This window comes from Hemicordylus capensis, chromosome 2 (assembly GCF_027244095.1).
Source record: "Hemicordylus capensis ecotype Gifberg chromosome 2, rHemCap1.1.pri, whole genome shotgun sequence".
Taxonomy (NCBI): domain Eukaryota; kingdom Metazoa; phylum Chordata; class Lepidosauria; order Squamata; family Cordylidae; genus Hemicordylus; species Hemicordylus capensis.
Genome location: NC_069658.1, coordinates 271,826,717 through 271,833,671, shown reverse-complemented (window position 1 = coordinate 271,833,671; position 6,955 = coordinate 271,826,717). Strand labels below are relative to the sequence as shown.

The window sequence follows — 6,955 nt, the reverse complement described above, 5'->3', positions numbered from 1 at the left end:
CTTCAATCATTGAAATTATCATACTGGTTTTAAACATATTTTAAAAGTCAAGAAACTAGGTAGAGAATGACTCCTAATATTTCTATTTCAGAAATCAGTCCAAAGAGGAATGTTTTATGATGGGCATTGTATTGCTTAAATAATGGCATTCAAAGTAATTTCTCCACCCTTGAATGCATGTTTTGGAATTATCAACCTGTAAGAGGGGGAAAGTGTCGTTAAAAATGCATTGGAAACAGATAATGTAAAATGTTAACACTTTAAGACACCATCAGTGCTTGGATGTTCTATTAACCTTAACATGCAAGTGTGTTTTGGAACAAGAAGCCAAACAAAGATTCTTTATGATATGGAAAGTTAAAGCATCACACTGACCAGGAATTATATTTGAACAGAGGTGTTAAAAATCAATTGAGTACAGACTTTCACATTCCCAGGGCAGGCAGGATGTAGAGTAACAGTGCTAAAGAGCTTTAATCTAATTTCCAAAGGTTAATGTTGTATTTTTGTAAGGTGCTCATAGTTCCCACAGAGCAGAAATAGCCTAACAAACAATACTTTGCAGTATATAAGGAGAGGATTTCAAAGGCAAGCAAGGGATTCAAAGGCAAGCAAAATTACTTATTTTGCTGCATTTATAATAATGGAATGTGTGAGAGAGGGAGACAGTGTGTTTGTGTTACGTATACAGCAGTGCTTCTTAATGTTTTTGCACCTACAAGCCCCCAGATCCTCACGTATTACCCATGGATCCCACCCCATTCATATAATATTTTCAGTAATCCAGAAACTTGCCCTTTAAGATGAGAGTTAAGAAGCTTTCAATTTTCACTCATGTTCTAAAAATAATGGAAAATGCAAGTTAAGGTGCTAAGCTCAACTTACACATCATATAAGCGGAAAATACTTTGTACTGTCTCTTCTGTGATGCTGCTTTAGCAATGAGGCTCCCTGCAACCACAAGCCTTGTTCTTTCAGCTCAAAACTGGGTTGGAGAGAGATACATCCAGGTAGAAATTCAACAGATGCAGCTTTCCCAATCATTTGCTAGCAATCCCCTGATGAATTTCTGCCAGATGCATCTTAATACGGCACATTGCTTCTTGAAAATGCTACCTGTATACTGCTAAGAGATGAATATCCATGAAATCCTTCTGGATCACCTAAGGGATTTGGGAATAGGAGACACTGCTTTGCAGAGATTCTGCTCTTATCTCTCAGATTTCTGATGGTGGTGCTTGGTGATGCTCTTTGAAACAGGAGCTGTTATATGGAGTCCCTCAATGCTCCATTCTGTCACCAATGCTTTTTAACATCTACATTAATTAATTGATTGATTGGTATACCACCCTTCCAAAATGGCTCAGGGTGATTTACAATTAAAACAAACCACTAAAACAGTAAAGAGTTAAAACAAATTAAAAACAATATAACAATTAACTATTTTAAAACATTTTAAAACAACAATTAAACAATTACAGTGGAACCCATGGAACCACTGGGTGAGATTATTGGGAGATTTGGTGCTGGGTGTTTTGTTATCAATATGCTGATGTTACCCAAATCTATCTCTCTGTGTCATCATTATTAGGAATTGGCATTATCTCCCTAAATGTCTTCCTAAAGGCAGTAATTGGCTGAATGAGGGATCATAAATTGAAGCTGAATCTAAGCTAGACAGAAGTGCTCATCATGGGGGACTGGAACTTGAGAGATAGGATTGATCTTCTTCTCCTGGATAGTGTTATACTCTCCAAGAAAGACCAGGTACATAGTTTGCGAGTGGAATGCACTCTCCGTGGTATAAGAGGTTTATCATCAAATGGAAGTAGAAAACACAAAAACAAACTTAGAAGTCATATTATATTCCTAATGAACTACAAACCGGTCCCAAAGACACTTTTCTCTGGGCAAGGTGAAACAAACCATAACCTAATTAACAAATCCTGACCAGAGTAATCTCTCATTCTCAGAGTGAACAGATGGTAAAACCACCAAGAACAGAGATACAATAATCTAATCATGTTTGTAAAAAAAGAAAATTAAAAAATTGTGCTCAACACCTGTGTTTCACAAAGAGTGGTGTTGAGTTCAAAGGCTTCCAGAACAGTTTTAAATATAGTAGATTCTTGTTCCAGGATAGATATCATCTTTACCCAATCCATGTCCTCTGAGGACAAAGCGGAAATTCAGTTAGATTTCAGAACATTGTGAAGATAATAGATTTCAAGAAGAAAAGCACACTTCTAGTGAGAGTAATTGAACACAGGAAGAATGACAACTGCATTTTGACGCTTCCCTTTTTAAATCAGGAAAGAATCAAGGATCATTGATTGGCAGAAAAGACAAAACATACACCAAGGGTGATCAATAAAGACTGAGTAATTGTGAGATTTGAAACTACTGCAGAGAAAGCATTCTGTGGAGCTGTCTGGCATATAATAGGGCTAACACAACATTGATAAAAAAATTTCTTATAAAGCCAATAGTCTTATGAAGAAGCAGCTTATGACATTTAAACCAATTGCATGCAAATGTCACAGTTATTTATCATAATTAAATATGATCATTAGTAGGGTCTGGAATCTTTAAATGCTATATTCATTAGCTGTTGTTATATACAATGCTGGGATATCTTGATACAGGGTGTTAACTGAGTCTTAGCACCATTAGTGGGAAGTGTTGGAAAACCTTAGTTCTTTAAGCCAGTTAATTACAGTACGTCCTCTAACTGCAGACAAAGCAGCAATGCCGGGCAAATAGATCCCATTGACTTTAATATTTAACAGTTCCATTTTTAGATATCATTGTCCACACACTTTGTTCCAATATGCTGTGCATTTGTGGCATTATCTGGATTGTGACCCCCACCTCAATTTAGAAGGAGAAACCTATGCATTCAAGCAGCCTTCTAGACACATTGCCAATTCAGATGTGCTTCTGGGTGCATACGCCCCTCCTCATCCAAGACCTTGCTATCAAACTGGCTGGAATAATTTTCATTTTCTTTTTGCAAATGGGGATGCCTCTCCCTACATCGACTAGTTTTCCACAGCTACAGCTGCTGTGTTCAGCGCACATACAATCTGTGTGCACTGTACACAATTTTTGCACATTTACAGTTATTCAGACATTATGTTCAATGCCTGTACTGCAGTGCACTTTCTATCTGCATCCTGTGTTTGAGCAGCCTGTACCCAGGTTCACTTTTAAAACGAATGCATGTATAACCATTCACACACAAACATGTGCATGCATACATCTGAATGCACATACAGACAGAATGGACAGGTTCAGACATTGTGTAGAACCTCAGCTGAAGCCAAGCCTCACATGACCTCCCAGCTTCCAATACCCAAGAGTTGAAATGAAGTTCAGATTTCAGGTTCTCACAAGCAAATAGGTTAGGATAAACTGAGATTTGTGGGTTTGGATGTTGTGACCAACCTCTGTGTATCCTAACTTAGAAAGGAAGTAGGCATTTGCATGGCGATGCAAAGGGGGAGTGTGTACTCCTAGGGCTGAGGGAGCTTGTGTGGAACTCGACTTCAGTAAAGGTTCCTTGTGACATGTGAAGCTGCCCCTTGTCTGAATAGGGCTCATCTCTAGTCCTCATCTATGGTGACTAGTAAGCCTGACTCTCAAATTATTTCAAGTAACCTTCAGGCATACAGCTGCTTCTGGAATGGGATTGGGTGTCACATTTGATGGGGCCATTGACTAGGTTGCTATTCTACTGTAAGCAACTGTTCTACTTGTCCTTTTAAGAATCCCTAGCCAATAGCTGCACCTGGCTTATTACTCTATTATTACTATTTTATTGTGTTAATGTTTTCACTTAATGATTTTATGCTGCATTTTGTGTTATTTTACAGTTTTTAAAGAAGCCTTGATTTTATTTTAAGGTTGCGGGGGGGATATCTTCTGTTTAGACAGAGTCATAGCATTCTGGATGAAAATATATGAGTAGGCTGTTACTCACAGCAATTTTCGTCATTACTAAGAACAGGTTGCTTACCTGCAGCTGATGATCTGTAGTGATCTGTTGACATCCATAAGAATGGGTTATGCACCTCTCAAATGTTGTAGCTCCTTGTGGAACCTGTGCTCTGCCCCATGCCATTGGCATGGCCATTATTTAAGGCGAGTGTGACACCATTTCCCTCAGTTCCTGGATGATCGCTGGAGTCGACGATCATCCCTCAAGGTATAATAAGGCGAGGCCTCTTTTTGCTTGTTAGTGGATAAAGTTCACTGACTACTGCAGTGTGGAGGTTCTTGGGAGGGTCTTATGGATGTCAGTGGGTCATTACCAGATCATCAGTAGGAATGTTCACAAACCGGCAGATGTCCGGTTTGGCATAGGGCACATTGGGTACTTCTAGTTTGACAATGACCGGAGCAGCAAGAAGGTATGCTGCCACTCCATGCCAGTGATTTTAAAGACAGTGCTGGTGGGGGAAATGTGGTGGTGGTGGTGGGAAGCACCCTCCCCGATCCTTAAAGGTAACCCTTGTGCTGAACTGGCCAAACCTTCAAACCGGTCCCTTGGTCCACAAAAGGACTGATGAACTGGTTTGTGTACATCCCTATCAGTTACAGGTAAGCAACCTGCTTATCTGGATCGTGATTCACTGCCAGCCATAAGAATGGGTGTTTAGTTAGCTTCCTTAGCGGGAGGGTGCATACTAAAAACACAGTTTTTAGTACGCTTCTTCCAAAATTGGTCTCTGCTGTAGAGCGCAAGTCGATGGCATGGTGCTTGATGAAAGGAAGCTCTGAGGACCAGCTTGCTGCTTTGCTGGTGTCTTTGAATGTTATTCCAGACAAATGAGCCACAGAGGAAGCATAAGAACTCATGGAATGTGCTCTAATGCATTTTGGAGGTTCAACCTTTTTGGACCTATATGTTTTACAAGTCAGTCTGACAAACATCTAGATACACAGTGTTCTTTAGACTTTTCTTTGTAAGTGATAAAAAGGCGATTTGATAATCTAAAATCCTTTATAGCGATCTAGATAATAAAGGAGTGCCCGGCAGACATCCAGTGAATGCATTACCCTCTCCAGTGAGGAGGACGGGTCCCTGAAGAATGTTGGTAGAATGATGTGCTGGTTTACGTGAAAGTCCGACACAAGTTATGGTAAGAAATTGTGATGGTCAAGTAAAGGAGAACCTCCCTGATGGATAGATGTTGTGATTTGAAGCCTTTTGATTTAGCATAAAACCTTGAACTTTTTCCATTTTCCTGCATAGTTTTGTCTCATGGATGGCTTACGTTGATTAATATTTTCTTTAAAAGCCAATTTGCCAAACCGTGAGATGCAGTGTGGCCATGTCTGGGTGTAACACCTGGCTTTGGTTGCGTGAGAGTGGGTCCAGATGTTCTGGTAGTCTGCAGTACCTGTGCTGAGACAGACTGAGTACCAATGGAAACCTGGACTGTCTTGGCCACCAAGGTGTTATTGGAATGCAGGAGACGTGACTGGCTAGGAATTTCACCACCACTTGGCCTATCAATGGTTGAGTGGGATAATATACAGATTCTCTCTGGTCCAGTTCATCTGGATTTGCTGGTCGAATGACCGTAACAATAAAGATTTGATTTGATTTTGAGTTCATCTGGAAGGCATTTCCTAGAGAGGGAGGATTGTGACCTGCTCTGGAGCAGAAGCGTTTGCACTTGGCATTCAGAGATGTTGCGAAGAGGTCTATTGATGGATATGCCCAAGCCTTGAATACTGGATTAAAGTAGTTCAAGTGTATTTCTGCTGCTGCTGTTGTGCAAATGTGTGACTCAGGCTGTCTGTTAGTACAGTGTCCGTCCCCTTTATATGTATTGCTATCGGATACATTTGATTGCGTATGTATCAAAGCCACATCTGAAAGGCTTAGAGCACACAGGGACCTGGATGCAGTGCGCCCTTGTCTGTTTATACACACAATTGCAGTCATGTTGTTGAGTTGTATCTGTATTATCTTGCCCTTTAGTTGAGGGAGAAAGGCCTTCATTCCCAGAAAAACTGCTAGGAGCTCTAAGAAGTTTATGTGGAATTGATGCTATTGACCTGACCATTGACCCTGAACTTGATGTCCATTGCAGTGTGCCCCTCAACCAGGTAGAAATGCATCCATAGTGATCCACACTGATGGCATCATTGTCTGGAAAGGCACGCTGCAAAGATGGTCTGGTACTACCCAGCATTTTAGTGAGCACAGTACAGGTATTGTAAGACATAGCTGTTGACTGTCCACATCTGGGCAGAACATTTAAAGGAACCACAACTGTAAATTGCTCATTTTCAAGTGTGCATATCTTATTGTTATTTTGTAGGAAGCCATGAGCCCCAGAAGACACTGTATCTGATGAGCACATTGGGTTGGTTGAGCATTGAACATCGTAACCATCTCCTTGATGGAGCTAAACCAGTCCCGTGGTAAGTAATTCCTTTTCATTTTTGTATTCACTGTAGCCCCTACGTAAGATATGCTCCACACTGGTTCTAGGTGCAATTTTTTTGCAGTTCACTTGTGTACCTAAATCCTGGAGAAGTGCTAACACATATGATATTTTCTTGTTTGCTTCTTTGGACACTAGTAGCCAGCCGTCTAGATACAGAAATATTGCAATCTCTTTTGTCCATAGATGTGCCACAATCACTGCCATGCATTTTGTGAACACTTGTGGGACGGTGGAAAGTCCGAAGGGCAATGCTTTGTACTGGTATACTGAATTGCCCACAGTGAATCTCAAGTACTTTCTGTGTTCCTCCCTGATGCCAATGTGAAAATAAGCATCCTTTAAATCCAGCATTACAAGCCACTGTTCCTCGTACAGAAGTGGTAGTATGTCTTACAATGCTATCAATGGAACTTGTTCACAAGGACAGACTTGTTCAGGTGACACAAATCCATGATAGGACAAATCCCACCATTCCTCTTGAGGATTTGAAA

At 40.5% G+C, this 6,955-nt stretch overlaps 1 long non-coding RNA gene across 1 annotated transcript; it reads left to right on the top strand.

Annotated features, from left to right (window-relative positions):
• Nucleotides 1-1,661: 1,661 nt before the first annotated feature.
• LOC128347263 (uncharacterized) lies at nucleotides 1,662-6,440 on the top strand. The gene is made up of 4 exons (XR_008317467.1): nucleotides 1,662-1,767; nucleotides 5,012-5,144; nucleotides 6,105-6,225; nucleotides 6,336-6,440. It is a non-coding gene; the product is annotated as an uncharacterized LOC128347263 (long non-coding RNA).
• The last annotated feature ends 515 nt before the right edge of the window (nucleotides 6,441-6,955 follow it).